Genomic DNA, 12,791 nt, shown 5'->3' on the forward strand with positions numbered 1-12,791 from the left:
GGCATTCAAACTTGGTGCTAGAGCTAATGTTCTTAACCATTTTTTTATGTTGCTGTAGTCACGTTCATGAATTCTTGCTGTTTTTCTTTTTCCATGGCTTTATTTACTATTTAAAATGATATTGACCACCTGTTTACTTATTTATTGTTTTTTCTTTCTCAAATGTAAACTAGAAGAGATGGGTTTCTGGAACATTGTAAACACTAAAGTTAAATAAAGTTAGACTGTTTGATTACTAATTATAAGACTGAATCTTGCTGGGTGTGGTGAGATTACATGCCTGTAATCTCAATGCTTGGGAGGCAGAGATAGAAGGATTGCAAATTTATGGACAGCCTCAGTAACTTAATAAGACTCTCAGCAACCTAGCAAGACCCTGTTTCAAGATAAAAAATAAAATAGGGCTCAGGGTACAGTTTGAAGGTAGGATGCCTTAGGGTTTAATTTTCTGAATCACCAAAAACAAAAACAAGACTGACTCTCTCTCCTAGCTATGAGACTTAAACCTTCAATTCCCTGTTTTCTTTTCTATAGAATTAGACTAAACATGAATTAATTAGATTAATTTATCCTGAAGTGTGATAATGCATGTAAAGTGATTAGCATAGTATCTGGCACATAGTGCTCAATAAATAGTAATGACTATTAGTAGGAATAGTAATTACTATATTAACGTAATTTGGTAGTCTACATCAAGCCTAGCATTCATTCATTGAAAGTTTATTGTTTGTCTGCAATGTACCAGATGTAATTTTATAGGAGAGGAGAGATGGGATGTGATTTATAAAGAAAAAAGGAATGTGAAGCCTGGCAAGAATTCTGGGTATATAATTATTATTAAATCAATAATTATTTGAATGCTTAGTTCCATATTTAAAATTCTAAAATGAGAGGAATGACAAGTATTTTAATAGTTGTCTTTAGCAATATCTTTCTTGTCTTTATTTCAGTTAGAGCACTAAGTGGTTTTTTGATGATTGAATTTAAAAAAATTTTTTTCTACAATCCTTTGAGGTAGATAGAAATGTTATTTATATTTTCTTTTTGTTTTTGGTACTGGGGATGGAAACTAGGGGCATTCTACCTCTGAGCTACACCTTCATTCCTATTATTTTAGTCTTTTTATTTTTGAAATAGGGTCTCACTAAGTTGCAAAGGGCCTCACTAAGTAGCTGAGGCTGTCTGAGAACTGCAATCCTCCTGTCTCAGCCTCCCAAATTCTGGATTTACAAGCATGAGCCACCACGCCTGGCTTATATTTCCTCCTTTAAGTAAGAGCCAGAGAAGTTATAGGTCTAGTCTTAAAGTTCTGATGCCTTCTCTACTCTGATATTGACTACCAGAGAGAGTGTCTTGGTCAGTATTCTCCCTGCTATAATCCAAAAGCAACTCACTATATAACTTAGAGGACACAAGATTTATTTGCTCACAATTTCTTGGAGATTCTGGGTTCAGTCCCTATCAGACCAGGATCTGGAGCTTATGGAAGAAAATGAGAATGGTGGGAAGCTGAGAGAGGGAGAGCACAGGAACTCTGCTCCTCATGGCATGGAGGCTAGAGGCAGAGAGAGCAAGAAAGGGAGGAGAGAACCGTATATAGTCCCAAAGCCACACGCCCAGACCCTGCTCCCAACATTGCTATCCTGTTTCCATGAGCACTAGAGGAACATTTAATCTAAACCATTGCAGACTGCCCCTTCCCCTCTAGACCTCATAGCCACCTCACAATACAAAATATGTTTTGTCTATCTGCAAGAATCCTTTAATCTTTACAGTTTCAGCATTATTCAGAAGTCCAAAGTCTACTCTGAGACTCCAAGTGAACTTTTTGCTATGTGCCCCTGTAAAAGAAAATAAAAATAAAAACGAATAGCAAGTATATGGATCCAATGTACAATGGCACAGAGTATACGTTTGGATTCCAAAAGGGGGAGACAGGGCCATAGAAATAAGGAATGGGACCAGAATTGTATCCAAATCCTGCAGGACAAGCATTTGATACTGCATCTTCACTGCTGGTATCCAGGGCACTTGTGGAGAGATGGACTCTTCATGGGCCCTTAGCAGCCCTGGCCCTCTGACCTGCTAGATTGCAATGGGTGGCGTACTGGCTCTTCCAGTCTGGCCCCATGGCTTGCAGTTTATAGCTTTTTCTCATAATCAGTCCACATTTCTGGCATTTCTAAATCACAGGATTTTTCTTGCAACCTTGGCCTCACCCTCACGTCTTCACAATTTACCCTCTTGCACAGATTCCAACTTTAAATTTTTTTTCTAAAATCCTTTGAGGTAGGTAGAAATATTATTTATATTTTCTTTTTCCTTTTTTTTTTGATACTGGGGAGAGAATTCAGTGGCATTCTACACCCTTATAGCAGAGAAATATTGTCCAAGGCACTCTCTCTGGTAGTCAATATTAAAGTAGAAAAGGCATCAGAACTTTAAGACTAGACCAATTTCTTCTCTGGCTCTTAATGAAAGAAACATAAGCCAGGCATGGTGGCTCACGCTTGTAAATCCAGAATTTGGGAAGCTGAGACAGGAGGATTTGAGTTCTCAGACAGTCTCAGCTACTTTGTGAGGCCCTTTCCAACTTAGTGAGACCCTGTTTCAAAAATAAAAAGACCAACTTGCAGAGATTCCAACCTTGCCACACATTACCTGACTTCCTAGGTCTTCCTTTACCTAAGAAGAAGCTTCCTGACCATCTTTTTTTTTTTTCAGCAAAGCTAGAAATGAACGAGCAACCAAATCATCTGCCAGCAATAAAGGTAGACATACCCTTTTTAAAGTAGCTCCCTTAGGTTCCATAATTACAAATTGCCCTGAACTCCGTTCTTTCTTTTTAATGAAAATCCTCAACTTCCCTGACTGCATTCCTTTCTTTTTTCTAATCAAAGTATTTGACTTTGCCCTCCCTTCGTCCATCTTACTTTCTTTCCCAGCACCATGTCTCTGGGATCAGCTTTATACATGCATCTCTGGCCAAACTGCAAATCTATAAAGTCTTTCTACTATGCTTTCCTCTCCCAAAATTTGGTATACAATTTGGTAGACATAAACATCAATATCCATAATGCAGTTTGAATGCTTTGCTGTGTTGATATTTCCTCTGCCAGCTGAATCAGTCTATCGTCTTTAGATCTGGCCCCACACAAAGTTTCAGGACAGTAAATTCCAATGCCAGTAAGTTCTTCACCAGAATATAACACATGTGGTCTCCACATGTGATCTCTACTCCATTTTCCTATGGAGTCCTCTTTGCTCTCCAAACTCTCCTGAGCACAGTTTCTTTTTTGTTTTAATTTATTTTATTGGTACACTGTATTCATACATCATAATGGGATAAAAATAATACTTTTGTAGACATACATGCACAAATCGCCCAGTTAGCCCCTACCCGATCCCCACCCCGTTCCCTCCCCATCCCTCCTTCCCATGCTTGGCTTAGTGGTTGACATCTAGTATTATAGCAATTTATCCAATATTAACGTTGATAATCTCACATAACAGTTTCATTTGTCTGATACCAAGCTTTTGATGACTTAAGGAAAACATTTCAATATTTCTTTTTGCTTTCTTTCTTACCAGAGAATATTTCTTTCTTTTTCTTTTTTAAGGTGAAACTATAATATATTTATTTATTTATTTATTTTTTCACAAAAAATCTATCCAAATATGGAATATGGACTCTAGATACCCACAGTTTCTACTGTCCACCTTTCTAGCCACATTCTGGCCCTTTCAAATTCCTCCCACAAAGTAGCTCTGAAGACTCAGAAAACACATGGTCAGACTAGATGCAGCAGTGACCCCACTCCTCTAGCTGCTAGGACTTCAGTGGGATCAGGTAAGATGTAGAGAAATTGTCATCATCGGGATGTTTTCAGATCTGACCTTTAATAGAGCCCAAATCTAACTTTTAATAGTTCAAATGGTTCCCAGAAGGATGCTACTATGGTTTTCTAATATTTTATTTCACATTACATAAAAAATTTAGAATAGATTGTAATTATATTACTATGTTAGTAATAATATATTATTATTTTAGTAATAATGAAGAAAGGCAGTATGGATATTCCTTACATTAAAAAGTAAAACTTTAGAGCTGGGTGTGGCAGCGCACGCTTGCAATCCCTGCACTTGGGAGGCTGAGACAAGAGAAAATCACACAAGTTTGAACCCAGCCTCAGCTACTTAGTGAGGCTCTCAGCACTTTAATGAGACCCTGTTTTCAAATAAAATATAAAATAAGGCCAGGCGTGGTGGCACACGCTTGTAATCCCTGCGCTTGGGAGGCAGAGACAGGAGGATCATGCAGGTTTGAAGCCAGCCACGCGCGCTGACTTAGGAGACCCTGTTTCCAAATAAAAATGTAAAAATAGGTCTGGGAGTGTAGCCCAGAGGAAGAAGGGCTTCCAGGAACCCCAGTACCACCACCCCCCCAAAAAAAGAAAAAATATATAAAATAGGTCTGGGAGTATAGCCTGGAGGTAGAAAGCCCCTGGGTTCCACCCCTAGTACCACCAAAAAAAAAGTAAAATTTAAATTTTAGTATATGTGCTGCTGAAGCAAGCACAAAACTTTAAATTTTAAAAGTAAAGTTTTAAGCTAGACATTTATCTACTTGAAAGAGTACTATTCCATTGTCTTACAGAAAGATAACTTGTACTTTCTATTTGGGAAGCTTTGCAAAGATTATATGTTTTATACTGAAAGAGAGTTCATTTGAGTCCATTCTATTGTTAATTTTTTGGTATTTTCCATCAAATAACTTCTATGATCTTCAATTTGCTCTTCTGAAATGGGGGAATAATATCTGTTCTTTGTGTGTTTATAGTAATGTGTTTAATATATGAATGAATTCTGTTAACTATGAAAACTGATATTCTTTTTTTTTTTTTTTTTTTGGTGGTACTGGGGTTCCTGGAAGCCCATATACCTCCGGCTACACTCCCAGACCCATTTTATACTTTTTTATTTGGAAACAGGGTCTCTTAAGCCAGTGCGGCTGGCTTCGAACCTGCGCTATTCTCCTGTCTCCGCCTCCCAAGCGCGGGGATTACAAGCGTGTGCCACCATGCCCGGTGAAAACTGATATTCTTTAGGATTATCATTATTATTTAATATTTTTCTCTCTTCACATTATTATTACCATATATCTCTAATAGTTAATTCTGTATTTCTTATGTAATATTACTAACCTTTTCTGGACTTAAAAGTATAATTTAAATGAACTGATATGGCTATAGTTCATTTTATAAATGAGAACATGCACAAAAAACTTTATGTGGACAAAAATAGCATCTAGTAGAACAAAGACTATTACATTTTCAAAAATGAATTTGATGCTGAAAAACATTAAGGAAAACTAATGAATTTATTATACCAGATAATCATTTAAAATGATCTTGACTTGTGATTAAAACTTCAACTTATGAATCATCAACAAAGGTTGATAAAGAAAAGGATTTTTGTATTGGACAAAATGACAAATGATATTAAAAGGTGCACATTAAACTAGGAAGATTAGTATGAACATATAGTAAAAAGATTGAGCTGAGGTGAGATTGGAAGTGGAGAAAAACAGTGCCATCAGCAATGGAAAGATGCAAATAAATTTGGGAGATACAAGGAAAGAAAAACTAGCAGGTGATTAACCAGATGTGCAGAGGTGCTTAAGCAGAAACTATTTAAGGACTTTGACTTTGACTCAAAGTGATGAACTGGGGGCCAATTCAGGTCTCTCAGAATAGTCATATGGTGTAACTTGTATTTATGAGGATTCCTCTGGCTCTGTGCTGAGAGTGGACTGGGGAGGAGGAGTGAGGGGAAGCAGGATGATGGTGGCCTTGCAATAAGATGACAGATGGAGGCAGCCAAGGTCAAAGATGAAGAGAAACAGGGGGTGTGGGGCATAATTTTAAGACAGATACAATAGGAATTCATGGACAAGAGATGTGGTATATGAGAAAAAGAGAATTGAGCATCCCTCCAAGATTTTTTATCCTGAAAAACTATAAGACATTGTCCCGGACAAGTGTAAGAATGGATTTACTATTATCTGATATACAAAAGTTGTGGGAAGAGCAGATTAGTGAACAGCTAGAAATACCAGGAGTTAAATTTAAGCTCCAGATGCCTATTCGATATCTGAGATGTCTGAAAAGGTAGAGTTGAAATTCTATTCTAAAGACAGGCATATGAGCATCATCATTATATAGATGCTATGAAGTGGGAATAGGTAAAGAGGACCAAAAATTAAATTAGAGAAAGGGCAATACAAGCAGCAACAGCAGAGGAGACTGAGAAGGAGCCACCTGTGAGGTGGGAGGTGAGCTGGTGAGTGCTGGAATATGAATTTAGGTGCAGAAAGCTGTTAAGAAAGAATGAGTGATCAACTTGGTCAAAGTGTACCTCATACAGCGAGGAGGATTAGGAATGAGTTGATTCATAGATTTAATAGCACGGAGGTCACTGGTGACCTTTACAAGAGCAACTTGTTTAGAGCTGACGAGAGAAAGCCCAGCATGGTGGACCTAAGGGAGAATGGGCGAAGCATACTTGAAGAGAGCGAGACTACTCTTTTGAAGAATTTGTCCAGAGGTAATTTTTAAATTGTGATGAAGAAAGAGAAACAGGGGTGGGTTTTATAAACCAAATGGAAAGATAAGTTTTAGGCAGGGGCATGTTACCAACAAGGCATTGATAGTTTAGGTACAAATGCTGGTAGGTCATCCATGTGGTTGGAAACTATCTGTGAAAATCTCACAATTGCCACTTTCTCTACAAAGTAGAAAACAGCAGCTCTGACTGAGGACAGAGATGGGGGAAATAGAATTTAGGGAGAGAGGAGAGTGTGAAATAGTTGATTAAGAAAAGGAGTGGGTTCACAAAAGAGATTCTGTGTGGTCTGCTGGCAACATTAAAGGCCCGTTTGATAGTCGTATTCATGAATTAAAATAAGATTATGTAGCTGGATGTGGTGTACGTGCCTGTCATCTCAGTACTTGGAAGACTGAGACAGAAAGGTGTTAGATTTGAGGCCAGCCTCAGAAATTTAGTGAGACCCTCAGCAACTTAGCAAGACCTTGTTTCTAATTTTTTTTTAAAAAAAGTAAAGCTGGGGGTGTAGGTCAGAAGTAGAATAAAAACAGTAGAAAGGTAAATAAATAAATAAATGTCAGTGCAGTTCTGTATTTTTCTCCAGCCAACATCAGGTTGAAGATAGAGGTGCAGAGAATTTGGAGAGCTGCATTTTACGTACGCTTTGGTTTTGCTAAATGGGTATATTGAAATGATTGACGAGTAAGGAAATATGAACGTAAGCAAGCAGGTATAAAGTTGACAATAGGATTCAGATAGGGAAGGAAGAAGAAATCAAGAAAAGAATAAGTAACAATGAAAAAACAGCAGGACCATGGGATTGGAGATTGTAGTAGGGCCAAAGGATTGCTGGGATCAAGATTAAAGAGGGCTGGAATAAAAGGTAGATTTTGTGAATGGGATGTACATGAACCCAGGAATTATTGTAATTATTAATCATCACAAAGCCTTAAGACTATGAGAAGGAGCAGCTGCACTGTCCTCTCCCCACACGACATTCTGTAATTAGGTCAATACAAATCCAAGAGAAATGGAACCCAGTGGCATTCTACCTCCGAGCTACACCCCAAGCCCTGTGTTTAGTCTTTATTTTGAAACAGGGTCTCACTGAGTTGCAAAGGGCCTCACTAAGTAGCTGAGCCTGTTCATGAACTGCAATCCACCTGTCTCAGCCTCCCAAATGCTGGGATTACAAGCATGTGCCATCATGCCCAACTCTGAGGAAATTCTTGATAACAAAAAAACTGTATTTACTTTTCTCTTGGTCTCCATTCATAATATAAATTAAAATTTTAAGTTAACAAATAATATTGTAGATCAGCTTTACTTGAGTTCCCTACTGTGTATGTGTGTGTGTGTGTGTGTGTGTGTGTGTGTGTGTGTGTGTGTGTGAGACTAAGGGTTGAACCTAAGGGCATTCTACCTCTGAGTTATACCCCCAGCTCCCAGCACCTCTTGGTTCACTTCTATAATTTATTCCACTCTTCCTTGAAGTGCCAGAACCTCTGTGTTGCTCTTCTTTACCACGAAAGAGGCAATCCATTCAAGTTTGTTCCTTCAGGGTGTCCTCTGTGCTCCTGATCACTATGCATCTCATTTTATATGGACCACTTGGATGGCCAGAGAGCTCATCTGCTGAGTTTTTTAAGTTTCTTGAGTACCCTTAATGTTTGCCAAATGTATTTTTTTTTTGGTCCTCTGGTAATAGTTGTTTTTATTTTTATTTTTTTTATTTTTAAATAGAGGTGGTGAGAAGCGAAGGGACTTCAAAGCTGTGATTCAAAATTTTTTGGCCCTTTTGAGTCACTGAAAGGATGGCATTGATACTGAGAAAGTGAAGCTCAGTTTTGGATATTTTATTCTGAAACACTATCAGCTATAAAAGTAGTTATTTTGAGTAGATAGTTGAGATAATGGGTTTTCAATGGGGTAGGGAAGGGTGGAAGGAGGCCATGGGCTAATTCCATGTTTATCAAAAGTAAAAAGTTATCCAGGCATGGTGGCACGTACCTATAATTCCAGTACTTGGGAGACGGAGGCAAGAGTATCACAGGTTGATCAACCTCAGCAACTTAGGCCCTGTTTCAGAATCAAAAATAAAAAGGGATGGGGTTGTGATTCGGGGATAATGCCCCTGCATTTTCTCCTTAGTACCAGAAAAAAAAATAATAAAGGGTTTCAGTTTTGAAAGACTTTAAATGCTTAGCCTATAATGAATGACTTAGGAGTGCAAAGTTTCTCAAGAAAATGCCCTGCATCGGTGTGTTGTGAATTCCTGGGGGACAAAAAGATGATAATTTACAAGTAAGAACAGATTCTTTTGCTTTATGGAAAGTTGTATCGAGAAACTTATATGAGTAATTTTGTGAGTTAGTGCCTTCTCAAGGAGACCTTCTAAATAAGCCACCACCCTGGGTAACTAATCATTTCCAATAGTGTTAGTATTTTTCAGCTGTTCACCTCCTGCTGGAGAAACTGATGGGAGAAGAAAATATTTTTAAAAAAATGAAAAAGAGCCTTTTTCCAAGTGGGAGAAATAACAAAATCAAAAGCCTTTAATTGCTCAGCCGCATAGGATGCTTTTCTGCAAGGAAGAAGATACACTAGAGAAGAAGTAAAATTAGAATAAAGAAGGTGACAGTGATCTCTCACGCTGACCAGGGTTTACCAGAAAGACAAATGGAGGCCTTCCTTTTAATTGGTTCACACAGACTTGAAATAACCCTTCTAGAGCTGTGACATCAGTATTACAGCAGCCGCTGGACACCGTACCTGAGGGAGGCCACACACTGCTGAGATGATCTTTAAACACCAGCCTAAGCCTCAGAGTGAGCTGACAAGGAGGGAGTTGAGGGTTCATGGGAATGAGGAGTAATGGCATGATTGGACTTATTTCCTTAAAAATATGCATTAAATGAATTAGCGACTTTATCAATTGTTCAGATCTGTACTTTAAATAGATCAAGACTTTAGGGACCAGAAAGGAAAGCATTTTATGTCAAATGCCAGTATTATAAAATATTTCTCACCAGTTCTTAACAAGTCATGAAATCCTCATATTTTTTCTGTTTTCTCTTTGGTGTCATGTGATTTTTTTTTCTAGCACCTTTGTGACCCATTACACATCACACCACAGGTATAGAGTACTTGACAGGCAACAACTGTTTTTCAATATCATAGTAATGCACGCACAATTCATAGTAGACAAGCTGTGGAACCAGACTAGGTGTCCATCAACAGATGAACGGAGTACAAAATTATGAGATATATACACAAAGGAATTTTATTCAGCCATAAAGAACAAAATTATATCATTTTCATAGAAATGGATGGAACTAGAGTATATCATGTTACATGAAATTAAGTCAGTCACAAAAAGTGAAAAGTTGATGTTTTTCCTCATATGTGGAAGCCAGGGAGCAATTGGGACACAGGACACAGGAGAGATTCTAGACAAAAGAGGAGAAACCCTAGTGGAGTGATAGAGGGTACCTTAGAGAGGGAGGCTGGAGAAGGAGGGAGGGAGACTCAATGAGGAAACACTTCAGTGGGCACGCACACACACATACGCACATACACGTTTATCAATACCAATCACAATGGCGTGCACAGGGAAGGTGAGGGAATGAGGTAGGAGCTGGGGGAGGGCTGACTGAGTGCTGTGTGCACATATCCCTCCAGCCTTCCAAACATGATGTACGATTACAATGAACCAATTAAAATAATGCACCACTCTGATGTTGTATGTTAATAGTACATGTGTGGAATGGGGTACATGAAAATTCTCTGTATTTTCTGCTCAATTTTTTCTGTGAACCTAAAACTGTGTTAAAAAACCTATTAAAAAAAGAAAATAAAATCCCTGTGGCAGAAGCAACATCAAAGTACAGGTGAGGGGGAAAAAAGGAGAGAAATGGCAGGAGTTGCAGCCACAGAGGGAGCAGAAGCAGGTAGGCCTCGCACACTGCCTTCAGGACTGCAGTCTCTATCCCAGGAGCAATGAGACATCTTTGACAGGTGGTATAAGTGGAGAGCGATGATCCAATTTGCATTTTGCTGTCTGATAGCTCTTGTTTTCTATGTGAAGCAAGGTAATCCTTGGAGACTAACCAAAGAGAGAAAAAAAACAGACATTTGAAGAGAGTGGAAAAAATTTGACTTAGCTTTTTGTTCCAACCCCTAATGAATAATTAGTATGTAGGGCCTGGAGGCAATGTAGAAGAGGGGATAATGGTGTGTGGGCATCTCCCCAGTATACTCATGGCCTTAAGGTGACATTTTTATGACAAGACCCTTCTGGCCAGGACTGATAGCTCCTTTTGGCTGGTTTGACTCTCACTGGAATAGGAGTCCCTCTGAGTCTCTGACAGGCCTGCCATCTATCTACCCTGTCTTCTGCTGCATAGTTATTTCTCCTCCTAGGTTTAAACTGGCCCCATGCCAACCCACTTGGCTTTCAGCCCAGCAGCCTTCTGAGGCCCTCTTCTGGAAGTGATAGGAACCGTTGGGTTTGATTTATAACTAAAAAAAAAAAAAAAAAAAAAAAAATTTAGGACTCAGAAACAGTACCCTCAAGATCTTGCTATTCTGTACCATGCAAAACTATCAGTTTAGCAGGATGTGGCCATACCCAGAATCTATATAGGATTTGAAATCCACATCCCTCTTTTCTTTTTTTTCTTCCAGTACCTATATATGATGCTATTTATGATGCTTTTAAAAGTCAAAGCCTAGAAAAAATAATTCAGGACACACATGCAGAATTATTTCCCTATTCTTTTAAAATCTTTCTGAGTTGGTGCATTTTAGTCATACATCTTAATGGAGTACAAGATGGTAGAGGCATATATGCACACCTCACTCCTTTAGCCCTTCCCCAATTCCTAACCCATTCCCTCCCCTCCCTCCTTCTCATGTTTTCAATTAGACTTTTTCTTTCTAAAATTCCTCAGAAACTGGTTATGTTCTTCCTCTCCCAGAGTGGACTTTCTACATGTGTGTACACTCCTTTTCCAGACCCACACCTGCTTGTTTGAGATGACTTTTAAGTCTATGGACTTGCTAGACCTTCTCTTTCTACCTGAGGGCATTACGTCTCCAGCCTGGCCATGAGGAAGTAAAGGATTCCAATGGAATACAACTTAAAGATGAAAATATATCAGTTGCTTTTTTGAAAATTCTTTTACAGCAAACTAGCACTTCTATATGAAAAATACAAAAACACAGCATATACCTAATTAATGTTGCTTCATAAGTACTTAATAAACATGGCCATTATTATTTCTTCCTGCTGCGGTTGCTATAGGTCTAGGCAGCAAGCACAGCCTGGATTCCAAGCACTCAATGCAAATGCAGGGCAGCCAGGTGCCACGAGTCCAGCCGGCCACCACAATCTTAAACACACAGAATTGCTCAGAACAAGAAGGTCATCCGGCTCAGGAGCAGGGGTGGGATTTCTCTTTGCTCTATGCCTTGATTGGATGCATCCCAGGTTAGCAGGGTAATAAATTCTGGATGTGTGTCTCTGCTGGGGACGGCAGAGATCAAGTGCTAACCCATCCAAAATTGCAGCAGAGGCAAGGGGCAACAGTTTTGGAGAGGTTTTGTGTTGAAAATCTGTATTTCATTTAACCTTTTATTAACTCAATTTTCTCTTGCTTTTACCTTCTGTTAATGCATGTGAAAATATAATTGCTTCATTAACTGGAATTTTCTTAGAGATTCAAATTCACTGCTACATATATCTTCTCTCTAATTACCCTGTCTATTTTAGTTTGCTGAATAATTTTTTTTCTCTCCTGATTTTCTCTACCAGATTGTTTATATCACTTGAAAAATCCCCCTGCTTATCAGTTTTATTTGGGTGATAAATGTGTGATCATTATAGCTAAAAGTAAAACTGAGGGAGAAAAGCTGAGGGTAATGTTTTAAAAGAGGGGAGTGTGGAATCTATTGATATTTCCAGGTCTATGCTATGCAGAAATCCCTTCCCTACCCCCAGATGAAAAGTTTCCAAACTGTTTGGCCTTTTTCTCTGTTCATATCTGCTGTGGCTACAGTCTTCTCTTGGGAGAACACCTTCTCCTTTTGTTCTTTGCACTGATCTGTGTTAGGCTGCTGCCTTGTATAGTCCACTCTTTAAACCCAGGCTTCACTGTTAGGTATCACCCAGAGTGGGTTCTGAC

General features: G+C 38.7%; 1 protein-coding gene across 8 annotated transcripts in view; it reads left to right on the plus strand.

Annotated features, from left to right (window-relative positions):
* Positions 1-12,791, plus strand: part of ANKS1B (ankyrin repeat and sterile alpha motif domain containing 1B) — a gene marked incomplete at both ends in the record, with an annotated part of 1,119,409 nt that overhangs the window by 498,858 nt on the left and 607,760 nt on the right. The gene's annotated exons all lie outside the window — the stretch shown is intronic.

Source organism: Muscardinus avellanarius (genome assembly GCF_963383645.1).
Source record: "Muscardinus avellanarius genome assembly, chromosome: 11".
Lineage (NCBI taxonomy): Eukaryota > Metazoa > Chordata > Mammalia > Rodentia > Gliridae > Muscardinus > Muscardinus avellanarius.